Consider the following 20599-nt stretch of genomic DNA (forward strand, 5'->3'; position numbering starts at 1 on the left):
TGAGTAACGAAGAAACTGCCGAAAAACTGCGTACGTATAATTAAATAAACGCAATTTGCAATTAATTAACAATTACGAAAATTAATCACCCCTTTTAATTCTTGCAAATTTGTAATATTTAACCATGTTCATGCAATTTAGATTATGAAAATAATAAGGGGCTCGTGATACCACTGTTAGGTTATGATTCATATGACAGTTCATAAATCATGCGGAAAAACCATAAAGCCAGGAAACATATTATTTACACATAATCATTTAGCATAGTTTAGATGCATACTCTTTGTTGCGTGCCTTCCCTAGCTGCGCCCGAACCGAACAAGAACAAGTCTTTAGGACTCCAAGTGTCGTCCTCCGTAGATAGTCCACAGCACGTCCGGATCCGCCTTAAGATTGACCAACTAGAATCGCCCTTAAGGTTCTAATATTTTCGGTTAGGTAGGCAAGAATATTGGCTGATTTTTCTGCTTAAAAATCTTAGTTTTGAATACTTAAAACTTGTGTATAAATAATGACCCCTAGGCCTTTATTTATAGAGTTATGGAAAAGGAATCGTAATCCTAGTAGGATACGAATTAATTGAAATTAGAATCCTACATGAATTCTATTTAATTAATTTATCCAATTAGGAATAGGAATTTAATCATACACTAACTCTTGTAGATTTAGGAATCACGCATGAGCACAAACTCACACACACACGGCAGCCACAAGGGCTGCCCATGCGCGTGCGAGCAGCAGCCCACGCAGCGCGGCCCACGCATCCGTGGCCTTGGCGCGCGCTGGGCCTGCCTTGTGGTAGGCCTGGGCGCTGCCTTGGCTGGGCTTGTGGCGCGCGTGCTTGCTGGGCGATGGCCCGGCTTCGTGCTGGGCCTTCGTCCGGCAGGCCTCGTCCGATGCTAATTCGTACGATACGCTTCCGATTAAATTTCCAGTTCCGGAATTTATTTCCGATACGAACAATATTTAATATTTCCGATTCCGGAATTAATTTCCGTTTCGAACAAATATTTAATATTTCCGTTTCCGGAATTATTTTCCGATTCCGGTAATATTTCCGATTCTGACAATATTTCCGTTTCCGGCAATATTTCCGATTCTGGTAATATTTCCATTTCCAATAATATTTTCCGATACGTACCATGTTTCCGTTTCCGGCAACATCTACGACTTGGATAATATTCATATTTCCGATACGATCCATATTTCCGTTTCCGGCAATATCATCGTTTCCGGAGTATTCATTTCTTGCCTGTGACGATCTTAGCTCCCACTGAAACCAAGATCCGTCGGTTCCGAATATTCATAGATGGAGTATTTAATGCCATTAAATACTTGATCCGTTTACGTACTATTTGTGTGACCCTACGGGTTCAGTCAAGAGTAAGCTGTGGATTAATATCATTAATTCCACTTGAACTGAAGCGGCCTCTAGCTAGGCATTCAGCTCACTTGATCTCACTGAATTTATTAACTTGTTAATTAATACTGAACCGCATTTATTAGACTTAACATAGAATGCATACTTGGACCAAGGGCATTATTTCCTTCAGTTCATCGAGTTGTCTAGGTTTGCACCGGAAGTGGTGGTAACGGAGGATCTTAGAGCCCAGAGATTTGAGAATGGATTGACTATGGACTTGCAACTAATGCTTGCTGGAGAGACCTTTACATCTCTTGACACCCTATATGGAAATCTGTATGGCCTGCAGCAAAGAAAGAATGGGATTGGTGAAAAGAGGAAGGATGTTGGCAACCAAAATCAAGGTGGTGTTCAGCAGAATCAGGGGAATTTTAAGAAAAACAAGGGAAACAACCATTTCCAGTTCAAGGGAAACCATGGTGGAAATAGGAACAACTTCCACAATAACAACGGAGATAAGAATCAGTCTGCAGGGAATGGAACGAGAGTCTATGAGTGTAGACGTTGCCATACTAATCACCCAGGTCGAGACTGTAATGGAAACCAAGTTGTCTGTAGGTTTTGTGAGAAGCTAGGCCATAGAGAATTTGAGTGTTGGGCCAAGAATGGGAAACCCAACCAAGGTAACCAAGGCAACCGCCAAAACAACAACCAGAATAACCAAAACCGGAATGGAGGAAATAATGGTGGAAACCAAAGGGGTAACCAGAGTGGAAACAATGGCAATAGTGGCCAGGGTAATGGAAGGCCCGGAGGGAACTATCAACCAAATGGGAACCGAAATGCCAATGGAAATGCCAATGGAAGTGGCTATAACAAGAGAGTTGCCCAAGGGAAGCTGAATGTGATCACTAGGCAGGAAGCCGAAAACTCGTATGACGTCATAGCTGGTACTTTTTCTATTAACTCCATTTTAGTTAAAGTACTATTTGATTCTGGTGCGACTTACTCGTTTATATCAAAGGGTATCTTAGAGAAGTTAGAACTGAAGGAACCCGAAGAAATAGAAGTACCCATAGTGATACCAACAGGTGAGATCGTGAAATGCACTAAGATCCATAACCATAGCCAAGACCATATTCTTGTCTAGCCTAATTGAGTTTGAGTTAGGAGATCTAGATGTGATTTTGGAAATGGACTGGTTGTCCATGTTTAAAGCTAAGATTGACTGTGAGAAGCAGAAGATTCACTTGAAGTCTAGTCTAGGAAAGGTGGTGTCGTATCGCCGTTTTGGGAAGCCTAGGAGTGTAGGAATCGTCACGGCAATGGAGCTCGTGAAATTAATACACAAAGGGAACCCTGTCTTCTTATGCAATGTGAGAGACCTAGACCATGTAATGAAAGAGCAACCAGGGGATATTGCAGTGGTGAGTGAACTCTTGGACGTGTTTTCGGAGGAGATCCCGGGAATGCCCCCCTGTCGACCAATCGATTTTACCATAGATTTAGCACCCGGAACTGCACCTATCTCGAAAGCCCCATACCGAATGGCTCCAGCAGAAATGAGTGAGTTGAAAGGTCAACTTGAGGAATTTCTAGAGAAAGGTTATATTAGACCAAGTGCATCGCCTTGGGGAGCGCCAGTCTTGTTTGTGAAGAAGAAGGACGGTAGCATGAGACTCTGCATAGACTACAGGGAACTCAATAAGGTCACAATCAAGAATAAGTATCCTTTGCCTAGGATAGATGATCTATTTGACCAGTTGAAAGGAGCAGGAATGTTTTCGAAGATTGACTTAAGGTCAGGTTATCATCAATTGAGAATCGCAGATCACGATATACCAAAGACTGCATTTAGGACTAGATACGGTCATTATGAGTTCACTGTTATGCCTTTTGGGTTAACCAATGCACCTACAATCTTTATGGACTTAATGAACCGAGTATTCCATGCATACTTGGACAAGTTTGTAGTGGTTTTCATAGATGATATTCTGGTCTACTCTAAGAATGAGGAGGATCATGCGGAACACTTAAGGTCAGTGTTGAGTACTGACAGGCTTAAAGTCGTATCACCTAATCAAAAATAACCTAAGGTCCACTAGCTAGGTAGCAAGGGAAGTCAGGATCGAATCCACAGGGAAACATGCGTTCTTTCTACTATCAATTAATTAATCTAGACTATTGTGAACAAGAGTTGGTTGGTGGTTTGTATACTAAGACTACGAACGATAATTAAACACGAATGAATCAATATATTAAGGAATCTAGGGTATAGGTTTGCCAACAAATAATAATCCAGGACATTGAACAATCACGATAATCAACAAAGTAATTAATTAGACTAGCATGCTCTCTCAAGTCGATACTAATCATAGACTTAGAATTAACGGGCTCTCGCTACGTATTAACTCTAATTCCACCTATTGACACAAGCCTAAACATCAAATTGCATCTCTCGAATCTTAATTTAATATTGCATAACTACCACAATTAAACCTGCGCAAATCTAATTGTATAGTGAAATAAACCAATCAATTACAATGCCAACAATCATAATCATTCAATCATCCCTTCATATTATTCATGGATCCCCAACCCTAGAAATTAAACTACTCAAGCATGTTGACAATAAGCAAAGCAATAATCATAATTGAAAGCATTATTAAAGCAAGACAATGAATTGAAATAAGAAATAATACCTATTTGAAGAACAAAGGGAAGTGAAAGCTTGAATTTTTATTGAGAATTAAACTAAGTGTTTTTGCATAAACTAGAGAGAAAACTAGGCTAAAGAAAATAATACTAAGGTTCAATACTAGAAAATAAAGTGTTCTCTAAAGATAATTAAAGCTTGTTTATATAGTTTACCAAAATAAAGCCTAAAAAACGGAAAGAAAACTCGCGCATAAGTGCAGGAGGTTGGCGTCGCCCGATCGGGCGTCGCTTCGCCCAATCGGGCGATCCACTCGATAGTCGGCCCGATCGGGCCAAAATCCGCCCGATCGGGCGGTTTGTGAACTCTCCACATAGGCTCCAGGATGACCGCCCGATCCGGATCGGGCGAGCTGCGCCCGATCGGGCGCGCGTTGATGAATCCAAATTGCTTCAATTCCACCCGATGGTTGCATTTCGCCCTCAGCTTCCAGGGCGATTTGCAATCTTCAGTATAGCTCGCCCATATCACTGAGTCTAACTCCCGGGGCTCAATCATAAGCATCCAAGGCTCCCGAAAGTCGACGATGAAGGTCCCGAACTTCCTCGGGCTCATATAGTGGCCTAGATCAACATGAAACGGGTCTAAAAAGACCAATTTCTCATAATCAAACCTGAAACTCAAGGCACACTCAATAACACACATTAGTACTAGAAACGGCTCCTAAGAGCACGTTTGACACATAAAAGTACTAAGGGACGGGGGTAAAAATACTATATAAAACATGCATATCAAACCTCCCCAAGCTAGATCCTTGCTTGTCCCTAACCAAGGAAATCATCGATGAACACAAAACCAACTTCACCCCCAACATAATTCAAAATGAAAAACATAATTCGAGGCAAAATCCAACAAGCATGCATCAATGTCAACCAATCAAATTCATTCAATCGCCAATCCACCTTAACAATCGTCACGCAAAGCGAACCACAAATGTACAATGGAATTCGAGACTAGTGCTCACACACTCGTCACTCATTTATGTGGCGGATAAAAAATGTACCCGTTCGCTCACCTCCCAACATATAAGTGTACAATGCCCTCCCAAACTCACAACACTCGTGTGTCTAGAAAAACATACACTCAACCTAGTAGTCGAATCGGAATGTGTCATGTCATAACTTGCATTGATAAACAACTACTTTCACATTAATACAACTCTATGCACAAAGGTCGAAAGGTCTTCAAAGCTTGTAATGTTAGGCTTAGGTAAGGGTGCGGTAAATTTGGGTATAATGTGAGCTTTAAAGCCTTGGCTTTGGGGAGCATAAATCCTAAAAACAACCGTGATCAATCAACATAATGACCATAATCTCCCACTCAACACATGACAAAACAACAAACAAACCACACTATACTTTCTTGCCTTGATTTCACAATTATAACCAATCACTCATGAAGATAAGAAATCGTAATACCGGAGTGACAAAAGCTTGAACTATTTTGAGAATAACGATTTTTTTTCCCTCTTTTTTTATTTTTTTCTTGCTCAATCTCTTTTTTTTCTTTTGGAACCTTCACATTTTTTTATTCTCCTCATCTCATTCATTTTTCAGCTCATTTTTTTCAACAACAATCATGATAAGAAGAACTTCCCTTTTCAATACTCAATATGCTCAAAATGCACCACACTACAACTCCCTTACCTCACTACTATTAGCTCCCCCAAGACAGGCTTGGGACTAGTAACCAATGGGGAATTTACGGGCTTGTAATGTGGTTAGTCACCGAATAAAGGGCACAAGCACAACATGGGTAGAAAAAGAGGGAACAAATGTATCTAATTTCATTTGAAGGCTACCTAAATAGAAAAATGCCTTCGTCCTCCACAATGTGCATGTATATGAGTCATAAAACACTACTAATAGTTGCAAACCAATACTCAAAATCAATGACACACCAGGAAGCTATCACACATCCTAACCAAGTCAACTAGTCAAGCACCAAGTCCACAAGTAGTTAGTCGGAGTTGACTCATGTTTAGGCATTAAAGCAATCGAATATCAAATCATGGCTAACACATCTACATTGCTCATCATCAAATACCAAGAATCAAAACAATTTTCAATCAAAGGGGCATAGGGAAGCATGATTTTGCATTCATCGGAACGTATTTTTGTATTTTTTTTTTCAAAGCAATAAACTACTCTACAAAGCAATAAACACACCAAAGAAACACACCAAAATAAAGAAATGCGAAAAGAAAAGAAAAACATACCTACAATGTACAAGTAATGTGAAACCCCCCCCCCCCCCAAACCAAATCAGACAATGTCCTCATTGGCTCAAGGGTATCGAACCAACTCGATCTCATCTCCATCATTGACGGCCATGGCCGCCATCATCATCATCATCACCATCTCTGCCACCATGCCCGCTAGGACCCGCTCCCCACCCTCCGTACTGGGTAGGTGTGAAGGTGCCCATAGAACCCGGAGCTCCATATCCCTCCGCGGGATAGGTATACCAGGTAGGGTGCTCATAATCTGGGGCAATGTAGCCCTGCCTGGCATACTGATCATAGAATGGGAACATGGTCCTCTGGTGATCAGCTGCGAACTCCTGGAAACCGAGCTCAAGTCTGCTCTGAATGGACCCCTGCTCTTCATCTACTACCCGGCCACCTTGGGGCCTCCCCGCGTCTCGACGCCCCCTCCTAAAGTAGGTGCGAGGCTCTGGCTGGTACTGATGGGGCTCTGGCTGTGGCTGGGGCTGAGGCTGGGGGTCAGGCTAAGGCTCTTCCCCAACTCCAACATATAAGTAATGAGCATGACCGGGTCTGAAACTAGTGCGGCCCTGAGGGTCAGGCAAGGTGAAAAGCCTGTTTCCCTCGAACATCCAATACATGGCTCCCGGCCTAAACAACCCATGCTCCCCCTGTAGCCGACGGAGTCCAGCAAAGTAAGCCAAATCAAGCAAGTTGCTACCCAGAACTGGAGTCTGGTTAGCCTCAGTGAAGTTGGCCGTGGCCATGGCTATGTGGGTGATCAACCCACCAATGGTAATTTTGGTAGTATGTGTGGAAGTGGCTATGGAATAGAATTGAGAGGCCATATGATGTGCAAGGTTCATTTTGTAGCCATCCTCCCCTTCTAAAACGTAGCCACCTAGAATCTCTAGCTCCGTACTCCTAATATTTTGGGTCTCATCCCTACCAAAGATCGTAAATCCTAGAAACCTGTAAAAGACAATGGGTACCGGGTGTTGTATCTTGGAAGCATGCAAATGTTGCATGCTCCCGGGATTAGCATTACCCGTAAGCTTTCCCCACATGGTGCAGTTATTATGGGTTTCCTTAGGTTTCCTACTATAGGTGGTAGACAATCCAAAAATCCTACCAAAATCAGCTAAACTCATGGTGTAAGTTCGGTTCATCACACGAAATTGAACCGACGACACGGTTCGATAACCATCTCTACGCACATTGAAACTACTCAAGAATTCCAGAGTTAACCGTCTAAATGTGAGACGGAGCATACTATACATGTTACTCATACCAACACCAACAGAGACACGCTTGACATCACGCTCAATACCCATTTCATGTAAAGATTTTTGGCATATAAAGCGAGTAGGGATTACCTCCCTCAATTTGAGGTGGATGAATCATGCTCGTTGCTCCTCCGTAACAAAGATGACATCCGGAAAATCCGTGTCGGGCTCGAATTGCGGCGGCGGAGGTGGTGGTGTCGGTTCCCGAGCTCGGCTCGTGGAAGCTTCATGTTGATTTCTTGGTACCCTTGTGCATTTCCTTTGTGGTCGGTTTTCCATTGATGAAAATCTGATTTTTTTGAGGTTTTTGAGCTTTTTGGGTGAATTTGGGGATTTTGTGGGGATTGGAGAAAACTGAAATTGGTTTGGTATAGGTTGTAGAGGATGATGAGAGGGTGATTTTGATGAAAAAATAGTTGAATTTGGTGGAGATTTAAGGGAGATATGGTGGTTGGAAGTTTTTGGAGGTTGGGGTTTAATGGAGGAAGTGAGAGAAAGTTAGGTTGAAGATGAAGAGGAAGTGAAGAAAGAAAAGAGGAATCCGTGGCTTATCGCTGAAATCGCGTCTCGCCCGATCGGGCAGCATCTCGCCCGATCGGGCAGATTTTGAACAATTCCTTTTCATCCGTGCGCGCCCGATCCGGATCGGGCGATTTGCGAATGCTTGTTTTCTTGACTTTTTTCTGCCCAGAATCTCCCTTGACTTTTCCACGAAATTTTCATCAACCGCCCGATCGGGCAAAATAATTTCGCCCGATCGGGCATACCACTCGCCTTCTGCGCTCGATCGGGCAGACAATCGCCCGACTCGGGCATTCCACTCGCCAGACCGCCCGATCGGGCAAAATAATTTCGCCCGATCGGGCATACCACTCGCCAGACCGCCCGATCGGGCATGCTGCTCCCGATCGGGCAAAGATAAGCTGCATTAATTTCGTCCGTGCGCGCCCGATCGGGCGTAACCTCGCCCGATCCGGATCGGGCGATTTGCAGCTTGCTCGGCCTTGTACGTAATTTCACTTTCTCGAACTTGGAGCTTTAGGCCTGCACATTATTAAACACCCAAACTGCGTAATGCCCTCTTCTCGCCTCACTAACACCAAAAACAATACTTAAACACACTTAGGTATGGGAAATACTAACTAAACACACAAAAATAGAATCAAAAATCAAACTTATACTACTAAAGCGATAAAATACGGGTTGCCTCCCGCAAAGCGCTGGTTTATTTCTAGGTCCCGCTCGACCTTGTTACCTTGAATATGCAGTCTATGAGGCGGAGGGATTGAGGTGATGTACCTCAACCACTCCTACAGTAGCCCCATCATGGTACAACTTCAGACGTTGCCCATTGACCTTAAATCGTTCACCATTATCATTCTTTACTTCAACAGACCCAAACTTGCTTACCATAGTCACGGTGAACGGCCCAGACCACCTAGACTTAAGTTTTCCAGGAAATAACTTAAGCCTAGAGTTAAAAAGTAGAACCTTGTCGCCCACCGCGAACTCTCTATGCAAAATGTATTGTCGTGCCACTTCTTGGTCTTTTCCTTGTAAATCCGGGCACTATCATAGGCTTGTAGTCGGAATTCATCGAGCTCACCCAATTGAAGTAACCGCTTCTCACCGGCTAGCTTTGCATCCATGTTGAGCTGTTTGATTGCCCAATAAGCCTTGTACTCCATTTCTACTGGTAAGTGACATGCCTTGCCATACACCAACCGATACGGGGAGGTACCAATAGGTGTCTTAAAGGCGGTTCTGTATGCCCATAGAGTATCATCTAGCTTATCGCTCCAATCCTTCCTAGACCTCGCCACCACTTTCTCAAGGATAGATTTGATCTCTCGGTTGGAGACCTCAACTTGACCACTCGTCTGAGGGTGGTAGGCTAGCCCAGTGCGGTGATAAACCCCATACTTGCGCAGGAGCGCATCCAGATGCTTCTCATGGAAGTGTGACCCTCCATCACTGATCAAAGCGCGCGGAACCCCAAATCTAGGAAAAATGATCTTCTTGAACAGGGAGATGACCGTCTTAGCATCGTTAGTAGGTGAGGCAACGGCTTCCACCCACTTTGACACATAATCTACAGCAACAAGGATATACAAGTTACCCTTGGACGATGGGAATGGTCCCATGTAATCAATTCCCCACACATCGAAAATCTCAACCTCAAGGATCCCGTTCTGTGGCATCTCATACCTCCTCGAAATAGTGCCGCCCCTCTGGCACGCATCACAAGCCATAATAAAAGCCTGTATCCTTGAACATAGTAGGCCAGTAAAAACCACATTGTGACAACTTAGCGTTTATTTTAGACGGTCCATGGTGACCACCATAAGGTGAAGAATGACACCTACTGATAACACCTTGAACTTCCCATTCTGGAATACAACTCTTGTACAACCCTTCAGCAGTCTCACGAAACAAATAAGGGTCGTCCCAAAAGTAAAACCGGACATCATGTAGGAATTTCTTCTTGTGTTGATATGAAAGATCGGCCGGAAGAATTCTCCCCACAATGTAGTTAGCAAAATCTGCGAACCATGGTGACTGACTGGCAAGTGCAAGTAAATGATCATCCGGAAATGAATCATCAATCGGTGTAGATCCCTTACCATCGTCATACCTCAATCTAGACAAGTGATCTGCAACCACATTCTCAGCCCCTTTCTTGTCGCGGATCTCTAGATCGAACTCTTGTAGCAGCAGTATCCATCGAATAAGCCTAGGCTTGGCTTCCTTCTTAGAGAGCAGATACTTAAGGGCCGCATGGTCAGTATAGACTATCACCTTGGATCCAATCAGATAGGTGCGGAATTTATCCAAGGCATAGACTATAGCTAGAAGCTCCTTCTCAGTAGTAGCATAATTAACTTGAGCTTCATCTAAGGTCTTACTTGCTTAATAGATTGCATGTAAACCTTCTCCTTTCTCTGACCCAAAACTGCCCCAACTGCATAATCACTTGCATCACACATTATCTCAAACGGAAGATCCCATTCGGGAGAACGAATGATGGGAGCCGAAATCAGTGCCTGTTTAATCCTGTCAAAGGCCTCAAAACAAGCATCAGTAAACACAAATGGGGCATCCTTGAGGAGGAGCTGGGTAAGTGGTTTAACAATTTTAGAAAAATCCTTGATAAAGCGGCGATAAAACCCCGCATGACCAAGAAAACTTCTAACACCCTTCACATTAACTGGAGGAGGTAATTATTCAATCACTTGGACCTTAGCTCGATCCACCTGAATGCCCTTATCGGATATCAAATGTCCCAAAACCACCCCCTCAGTAACCATGAAATGACACTTTTCCCAGTTCAAGACTAAATTACACTCTTCACATCTTTTCAAGACTTTAGTCAGATTTAGCAAACAAGAATCAAAAGAAGTACCGTAGACGCTAAAATCATCCATAAACACTTCCATGATAGACTCAATAAAATCAGAAAAGATACTCATCATGCAACGTTGGAAAGTAGCAGGTGCATTACACAGCCCAAAAGGCATCCTACGATATGCAAAGGTACCATAGGGACAGGTGAAGGTGGTCTTTTCCTGGTCGTCTGGATGTATGGTAATTTGAAAGAAACCAGAATAACCATCCAGATAACAGAAAGACTTGTGACAGGCTAGCCTTTCTAACATTTGATCAATGAAGGGAAGGGGAAAATGGTCCTTTTTAGTAGCAACATTAAGACGCCTATAATCAATGCACATGCGCCAACCTGTGACTACCCTAGTTGGTATCAACTCATTTTTTTCATTTCTCACCACAGTTGTCCCCCCTTTCTTAGGCACTACCTGAACAGGACTCACCCACTTAGAATCAGACACCGCATACACAATACCCGCATCAAGCAATTTCATAACTTCAGCTTTTACAACATCTTGCATGACAGGGTTCAAACGACGCTGGGGTTGGATGCATGGTTTATGATTTTCATCTAGATGTATCCTATGCATAAAAAAGTCAGGGCTAATACTCTTTAAATCATCAATACTGTACCCAATGGCCTTTTTGTGCCTTTTCAACAAAATAAGAAGTTGGGATAACTGGTCTGCATCAAGTGCAGTACTGACGATCACAGGGCAAAGTTGTTCATCATCTAAAAACGCATATTTAAGGTTAGCAGGAAGAGGCTTAAGTTCAGGTTTCTTTACCTCTTTAACAGAACAAATCGGCCGAACTAACCTCTTCAATTTGGTGCTCTCCGACTCAGATTCTCCACCATTAAGAGCTAACTCCAGAGCTCCACTTCAGCACTCCAAGAACTGCTATCACCTGCAGAAGACTCACAACAAAGCACTGCCTCCAAGGGATCTCTTTCAAGAACTTGGGAGACGTTATCACGAGTAATAAAATCAACTACATCTATACGATAGCATTGTTCCTCCTCCAGCATGGGACTTTTTAAGGCACTATTCAGATTAAAAGTCACCTTATCATCCCCAACAGACAATGTCAATTTCCCACTTTTAACATCAATTACCGCCCCCGCCTTGTGAAGGAAGGGTCTACCTAAGATTATGGGAATTTGAGAATCCTCCTGCATGTCTAATACTACAAAGTCTACAGGTATATAGAATTTACCTACTCTAACAGGGACGTCCTCTAAAACACCTAAGGGGTATTTGACAGAACGGTCGGCCATTTGTAGAGTGATATTGGTAACCTTAAGCTCACCCATATTCAGTTTAGTACAGACAAACAAAGGCATGACAGACACACTAGCACCTAGATCACATAAAGCTTTATCAATAAATACGGTGCCAATGTTACATGGGATGGAAAAACTCCCGGGGTCTTTAAGTTTAGGTGGAGACTTGTTTTGCAAATAAGCACTACATTCCTCAGTGAAAGCTACAGTCTCTACCTCACAAAAAGCACGTTTCCTGGTCAAAATATCTTTCATGAATTTAGCATAAGCAGGAACCTGTAAAATTAATTCAGTAAAAGGAACCGTTACCTGCAAATTTTTGACCACTTCCAAGAATCTGCCAAACTGCTTGTCTAGCTTATTCTTGAGTTGTCGGTTTGGGAAGGGGAGTGCAATAGGTGGTACTTGAATATCCGCCCCCTTCTTAACCTCAGTTGTAGCCTCATTCTCATTGACTACCTTTTCAACTTCCTTTTCATCATAACTATCTTCGGGATTTCCTCACTGACCAGATCACTAGCAGACCCCCCGGAATCAACCTCAACCGGCATAGAAGGACCATCATAATCCCTACCACTCCTCAATGTAATTGCATTAGCAGTCTCCCTATTTTCGGGCTGTGAAGGAAATTGGCCTGGTGGCCTCCCTGCAATAGTAGTAGCCATCTGTGCCAACTATGTATCAATGATCTTGTTGTGAGCAGTAAGAGCATCGATTTTTGCATCCTTTTCACTTAGAGATTTTTGCATTTGTAGCATCATGTTTCTCATCTCTACTAGCATAGGGTCAGGCTGTGTGGTTTGAGGTGGTGGTGGTGGAGGTGATGTGTGTTGTCTAGGGAACCCAAGTGGTCCACTAGACTGTTGGTTGTAGTTGTTCCGTGGTTGATAGGGTTGGTATGGTTGTTGTGGTGGATGTTGGACTTGGTGAGGGTTCTGGATATTGTTGCTCCTGTAGGATAGTAGAGGGTTGTTTTTGTAGCCCTCATTGTAAGAGTTGGAGAATGGGTTATTTTGTTTGTAGGATTGAAATGCGTGACATTGTTCAACAGAGCTCCTACATTCCGGTGCATAATGACCAGACATTCCACAACTTTCACAAACAGTAGCAGGTTGGGCACTCATAGCAGCTACACTAGCAGGTTGGGCATATTGAGTATTGGCTGCTTGCATATTATAAAACTTATAGTGTAAAGCAGTCAATTGGGCAGTTAGTTGTTCAATGGAATTTAAATCATGCTTACCACCCCTATTAGATAGACCTCTAGGATTTCCATACTGCGCATTGTGAATGGCTATCTCCTCAATCACCTCCATAGCTCTAGGCACCTCAAGTTGCATGAACCTCCCACTGGCAGCTGAATCCAACAAACATCTAGACTCATTGCCTAGACCATTATAAAACTGCTGAATCAAGAACCAATCTTCCAAACCATGGTGCGGGCATTCTCTTTGCAAATCCTTGAATCTCTCCCAGGCCTCGAACAAACTCTCATCCGCTTGTTGTGAGATACCTAATATCTGACCCCTCAGACGAGCCGATTCTCAGGTGGAAAATATTTAACATAAAAAGCAAGAGCCAAGGATTCTCAATTAGTGATTTTCAAAGCCGCCCGATTCAACCCATTAATCCACAGTTTAGCTTTCCCACTCAAAGAGAACGGGAAAAGTATCTCCATAATCTGCTCTGGAGTCAATCCCTTTTGCTTGATGGTGGAACAATATTGGATAAAGGACTGAATGTGAAGATTCGGATCTTCACCTGGTTCCCCACCGTACTGGCGTCTCTCGATCATGTTAATCAATGCAGGCTCAATCTTGAAGGTCTCAGCTGCAATAGAAGGCATGATCGCCTTTGGTAACACGGACAGACTTGTCTTAGAATAGTCTGTAAGCCGTGGGGTAGGTGGCGGTATCAGATTTTCGTCACCCATCTCTATCTCTGAAACTGAATCTGTATCTGAAGAAAAAAGATCGCCAATATTATGATCAGAATCAGAGTAATTCCCACACTGTGCAATGAAAGTTCTTCGTCTACGAAAGGTTCTTTCGGGCTCAGGATCGAATGGAGTAAGATTACTAGTACCTACGGTCCTGGGCATAGACAAAGACTACAAAACAATGTGCGATCCGGTCTCAAGGAACGTGAGTTCCTTGAGTAGTAACAAACAATAATCTAGGATAAGCAATCAACAACAGAAAATAAAACCGTTTCCCCGGCAACGGCGCCAAATTTTGACAGGCTTAAAGTCGTATCACCTAATAAAAAATAACCTACGGTCCACTAGCTAGGTAGCAAGGGAAGTCAGGATCGAATCCACAGGGAAACATGCGTTCTTTCTACTATCAATTAATTAATCTAGACTATTGTGAACAAGAGTTGGTTGGTGGTTTGTATACTAAGACTACGAACGATAATTAAACACGAATGAATCAATATATTAAGGAATCTAGGGTATAGGTTTGCCAACAAATAATAATCCAGGACATTGAACAATCACGATAATCAACAAAGTAATTAATTAGACTAGCATGCTCTCTCAAGTCGATACTAATCATAGACTTAGAATTAACGGGCTCTCGCTACGTATTAACTCTAATTCCACCTATTGACACAAGCCTAAACATCAAATTGCATCTCTCGAATCTTAATTTAATATTGCATAACTACCACAATTAAACCCGCGCAAATCTAATTGTATAGTGAAATAAACCAATCAATAGGAATCAATTACAATGCCAACAATCATAATCATTCAATCATCCCTTCATATTATTCATGGATCCCCAACCCTAGAAATTAAACTACTCAAGCATGTTGACAATAAGCAAAGCAATAATCATAATTGAAAGCATTATTAAAGCAAGACAATGAATTGAAATAAGAAATAATACCTATTTGAAGAACAAAGGGAAGTGAAAGCTTGAATTTTTATTGAGAATTAAACTAAGTGTTTTTGCATAAACTAGAGAGAAAACTAGGCTAAAGAAAATAATACTAAGGTTCAATACTAGAAAATAAAGTGTTCTCTAAAAATAATTAAAGCTTGTTTATATAGTTTACCAAAATAAAGCCTAAAAACCGGAAAGAAAACTCGCGCATAAGTGCAGGAGGTTGGCGTCGCCCGATCGGGCGATCCACTCGATAGTCGGCCCGATCGGGCCAAAATCCGCCCGATCGGGCGATTTGTGAACTCTCCACATAGGCTCCAGGATGACCGCCCGATCCGGATCGGGCGAGCTGCGCCCGATCGGGCGCGCGTTAATGAATCTAAATTGCTTCAATTCCGCCCGATGGTTGCATTTCGCCCTCAGCTTCCAGGGCGATTTGCAATCTTCAGTATAGCTCGCCCATATCACTGAGTCTAACTCCCGGGGCTCAACCATAAGCATCCAAGGCTCCCGAAAGTCGACGATGAAGGTCCCGAACTTCCTCGGGCTCATATAGTGGCCTAGATCAACATGAAACGGGTCTAAAAAGACCAATTTCTCATAATCAAACCTGAAACTCAGGGCACACTCAATAACACACATTAGTAGTAGAAACGGCTCCTAAGAGCACGTTTGACACGTAAAAGTACTAAGGGACGGGGGTAAAAATACTATATAAAACATGCATATCAAGTACCCTTAGAGACAATCAGTTGTATGCCAAATTCTCGAAGTGTGAATTCTGGCTAGAAAGAGTTGCGTTCTTAGGACATTTTGTATCTAAGGAAGGAGTTGCAGTGGACCCTGCAAAGATAAAAGCTATCAGTGAGTGGCCTACACCTAAGAGTGTCACCGATATTCGAAGTTTTCTTGGTTTAGCGGGTTATTATAGGCGCTTTGTGCAAGACTTTTCTAGAATCGCCAAACCAATGACAACCTTGATGAAGAAAGAAGCGATGTTTGAATGGAATGACCAGTGTGAGGAAGCGTTCCAAGCCTTAAAGACGCGATTGACAACCGCGCCAGTGTTAACTTTGCCAGATAAGAGCGGTACTTATGATGTGTATAGTGATGCCTCTAAGAATGGTTTAGGGTGTGTGTTGATGCAGAACGGGAAAGTGATTGCGTATGCATCGAGGCAGTTGAAGCCATATGAATCCAATTACCCTACCCATGATTTAGAGTTAGCCGCCATAGTGTTTGCATTGAAGATATGGAGACACTATCTGTATGGTGTGAAATGTAGGATATTTACGGATCATAAGAGTTTGAAGTACATTTTCACACAGAAGGACTTAAATATGCGCCAACGAAGGTGGTTGGAATTGATCAAGGACTATGATCTGGATATTCAGTACCATGAGGGAAAAGCCAATGTGGTTGCAGATGCCTTGAGTAGGAAATCAAGTCATGGTGTGAATACGTTAGTAAATGCTAACGAGCTGTGTAAGGACATGCAGCCATTGAATATAGAAATAGTGAGTGGAGAATGCCTTGAGGGTATGATGAATGCCTTAACCATCCAGTCGTCAGTATTTGATGAAATCAGGGAGAATCAGACTGGTGATGTTAAGCTAGAGCGGATCAAGGAGAAGATTTCGCAAGGAAAGAAGGTTGATTTTAAGATCCACGAGGATGGAAGTTTAAGGTATAAAGGACGATGGTGCGTACCTCAAAAGTGTGATGAACTAAAGGAGAAGTTGATGAGAGAAGGTCACAACACGCCATATTCTGTTCACCCGGGAGGTGACAAGCTGTATAAGGATCTGAAAAAGGTCTATTGGTGGCCAAGGATGAAGAACGAAGTGGCTGAATTCATGGCAAGGTGTTTGACTTGTCAGAAGGTTAAAATTGAGCATAGGAGACCTTAGGGAAAGGTCCAACCTTTAGAAATTCCGAGTTCGAAGTGGGACTGTATCTCAATGGACTTTGTCACTTGTTTACCCAAGTCGAAAAGTGGAAATGACAGCATTTGGGTAGTGGTCGATAGGTTGACTAAGTCAGCAGTGTTCATACCAATGAAAGAAACCTGGAAAATGGAACAACTTGCCAAAGATTACATCAAACATGTAGTGAGATTACATGGAGTTCCTAAGGATATCGTATCAGATAGAGATTCTAGGTTTCTTTCGAATTTCTGGAAAAGTGTGCATAGAACCTTGGTACCACATTGAAAATGAGTACAGCATTCCACCCAGCCACGGATGGACAAATCGAAAGGACTATTCAAACCCTAGAAGATATGCTAAGAGCTTGTGTGATTGATTTCCAAGGAGGATGGGAAGATAACCTAGATTTAATTGAGTTTTCATACAACAATAGCTATCATGCCAGTATTGGAATGGCACCATTCGAAGCCCTGTATGGACGAAAATGTAGAAGTCCACTATGTTGGAACGACATTAGTGAAACCGTTGTACTAGGTCCCCAATTGATAGAGGACACTATGAATCAGGTTAGAACTATTCAATCCAAAATCCAAGCCGCGCAAGATCGCCAAAAGAGCTACGCAGATTTAAAGCGTAGGGATGAAGAGTTCCAAGTAGGTGACAAAGTGTTGTTAAAGGTTTCACCAATGAAAGGAGTGATGAGATTTGGGAAGAAGGGAAAGCTTAGCCCAAAATATATAGGCCCATATGAGATCTTAGAACGGATAGGGAAGGTAGCGTATACACTAGCCTTGCCCATGGATTTTCATAGAGTGCATAATGTGTTTCATGTGTCCCAATTGAGGAAGTATGTCCCGGATAAGTCTCATGTACTGCAACCGGAGCCCATAGAGTTGGACCAAAGTTTGACCTTCGAGGAAAGACCTGTCAAGATACTTGATAGCAAAGTGCGTAGCACTCGAACTAAGGATGTTAAGATCGTAAAAGTGTTGTGGTCTAACCAAGAGTCTGAGGAAGCTACCTTGGAAGCGGAGGAGGAAATGACATAGAAATATCCCGAGCTTTTCCCGAGGTTAGTTGAGTTACGGGGCCGTAACTCGTTTTCTTTAAGGGGGGTAGAGTGTGGTAGAATTTCGCGCTTTTTACCTTATTTACCCAATTTACCCTTAAGGATATGCTTGAATCGTTGTTTCCAGTGAAGTTTCACTGTTTATTGTCATGTTGAATTACTTAAAGAGTACGGCAACTAAAACTTTTTGCAAATAAAACGCACTAAAGTCTCAAAATAGTCTCAAGTTTAGTTTTAAAATTGTGATTTCCGTGCCCAAATTTCGGGACGAAACTGCTTTTAAGGAGGGTAGACTGTAATACCTCGTATTTTTCTATAATTATAAATATATTTAATTATATTTATAAAGCATTTCGTTGTTTTTTTTTATTAATTAATTTCATTTAATGAGAATTAAATGCGCTTTTTATTTTTAATTAACTAAATATTAATTATTTCAAAAACGAATTTAATTTAATTAAGGCCCAGTCGTTTTCCATAATCAAACCCAACAAAAGCTTGCAAGGATTAAATTCAACTAAGCCCAAAAAGCAAGCCCAACCTTAAACCCTAATACCTAACCCATGAAGGGATGAGAACCTATAAATACCCCTCCCCTTCATGAGATCCCCTAACTTAAAAATTCTGAATTTTGCTCTCCTCTCTTACCTCTCCTCTTCGTCCGACCCTTTCTTGAGCCACAAGGCACGAGTCGTGTCCTAGTGCTCGTGCCCAGCCGCGCCTCACGCGCACCCCTCTCTCTCTCCCTCTCATCGCGTCGCAGCCCCGCAGCGCCCAGCACTCGTGCACGAGGCCGCTGCTGCTTGTTGTGCGCACTCGCGTTCTCGTCCCTTGCTCGCCCTCGTCCCGCGTCGCGTCGCAGCACAACAACAGTGTTGTGTGCGTGCACGCTGCGCCGTGTGTGTGCCTTGTTGTGCCCAGTGCCCTCGTCGCCCCTCGCCTGCCCTTTCGCGCGCGCCACTGCTTCTTGCGGTGCGTGTTGCGTGTGTTGTTGTTGCATTGTTCGTGCGACGCACACGCACACAACACGAATAATTTTTGTGTGTGTGTGTGTTGCCAATTGGAAAGATCAAATTTTGTTTTCAAAAATATTAATTTTCAGTTTTAAATTGATTTAAGTATTGTGATTAAATTTTATTATTGGATTGTTTGGATTAATTAAAACGGTTATGAACACCGTATTGGGTTAGTATTGTGTTTTAATTAAAGAGATTGGTTTTGATGATTTAAATTACGATTTTCAGATTTAATAAGTTTATAAAGTGTTGATTTTTGAAGTCTAAACATGTTTTCGGATTAAACCATTGTTGGGGTTTCGGTTTCAAATCGATTGAGCGATTGATTCACATAATTTAATGACAATTTAAATTATGGGAATCAACCTAAATTTTCAGATTGGTTATAAGCTTTAAAAAGTTGGTTTTTAAGGATTTTAAAGCGAAAAAGTCAATGTTTGCTAGGACTTGAGTTGACTATTTGAGACTATTAAATTACCAATTAATGAATGAATTTTAATTAAACTAAGGGTTTTAGTTTCTTAAATAGTTGCTGGAAATTTAGTAAACATGGATAATAATTTAGTTCTCTTATTTTGTTTTATAGGAGTTGATTTCTAGTGAGTCGTGATTCGCACAGTGGCCCCCGTACTTAGGTATTCCAAGTACTTACAAGACTAGGGTGACCACCCATCCCTTGAGGACTTTGTGAAGTGTATTGAATGCGAATCATGTGAACTTATATGCTATGAATTCATGTTTGATGATTGGGAATGATTATGTTGTTATGAATTCATGTTTAATGTTGAGAACGAGCATGTTATTATTATTATTGAATCTATATGAACGAGCATGTTATGAATTGAATTATGCCTTATAGATTCTATTGAACTATCATGTTATGGACTTTTATAATCGTTGAGTTATGTCAAGCATGTTGTTCAAGTTGGTTTGCATGTATGAGTATTGCGCATGCAAGTTGTTATTATTATTATGCTATAGTACAGGATGTCTAGCATAATTATTGAGCCAGTCGAATATTGCCAGTGAGCAATATATATTCTACCAAATGGGTAGAATATGTTAGAGAGTCTATGTGAATTGAATTAAGGACAATTCGTCCTAAGGGCACACTCCGCTTGTTAATAGGCAATGTCGGGTTATCTCAAACAGTGTTTTTGAGAAGGAACAATGGGAGTAATTTCACTTGAGTCTTGTTTGATCACAAGTCCTAAAGAAGTAAAATATTAAAGAGTCATTTTGAATTGTTTAATTGTTCAATTGTTTGTATGTTGTGTCTTGAGTCGCCTTGAACATAATATACTAATTAACATAAAGTGTAACCCAAAGAGCTTCAAAACTCTTGGAACGTATATACCTTGAGTATGAACAATGGGGGGAGTCTTGCCGGAAAACTTGTACTCCTAGAATGATACAAGACGTTGTTTCATTCTCTTTTATGCCGTTGTGCATTGG

At 42.0% G+C, this 20599-nt stretch overlaps 1 non-coding gene across 1 annotated transcript; it reads left to right on the top strand.

The window, feature by feature from the left end:
- The first annotated feature begins 13668 nt into the window (after positions 1-13668).
- On the top strand, positions 13669-13775 carry LOC130460154 (small nucleolar RNA R71). Its single transcript, XR_008920098.1, has one exon. It is a non-coding gene; the product is annotated as a small nucleolar RNA R71 (small nucleolar RNA).
- The last annotated feature ends 6824 nt before the right edge of the window (positions 13776-20599 follow it).

The sequence above is a fragment of the Spinacia oleracea genome, chromosome 4 (genome assembly GCF_020520425.1).
Source record: "Spinacia oleracea cultivar Varoflay chromosome 4, BTI_SOV_V1, whole genome shotgun sequence".
NCBI lineage: Eukaryota > Viridiplantae > Streptophyta > Magnoliopsida > Caryophyllales > Amaranthaceae > Spinacia > Spinacia oleracea.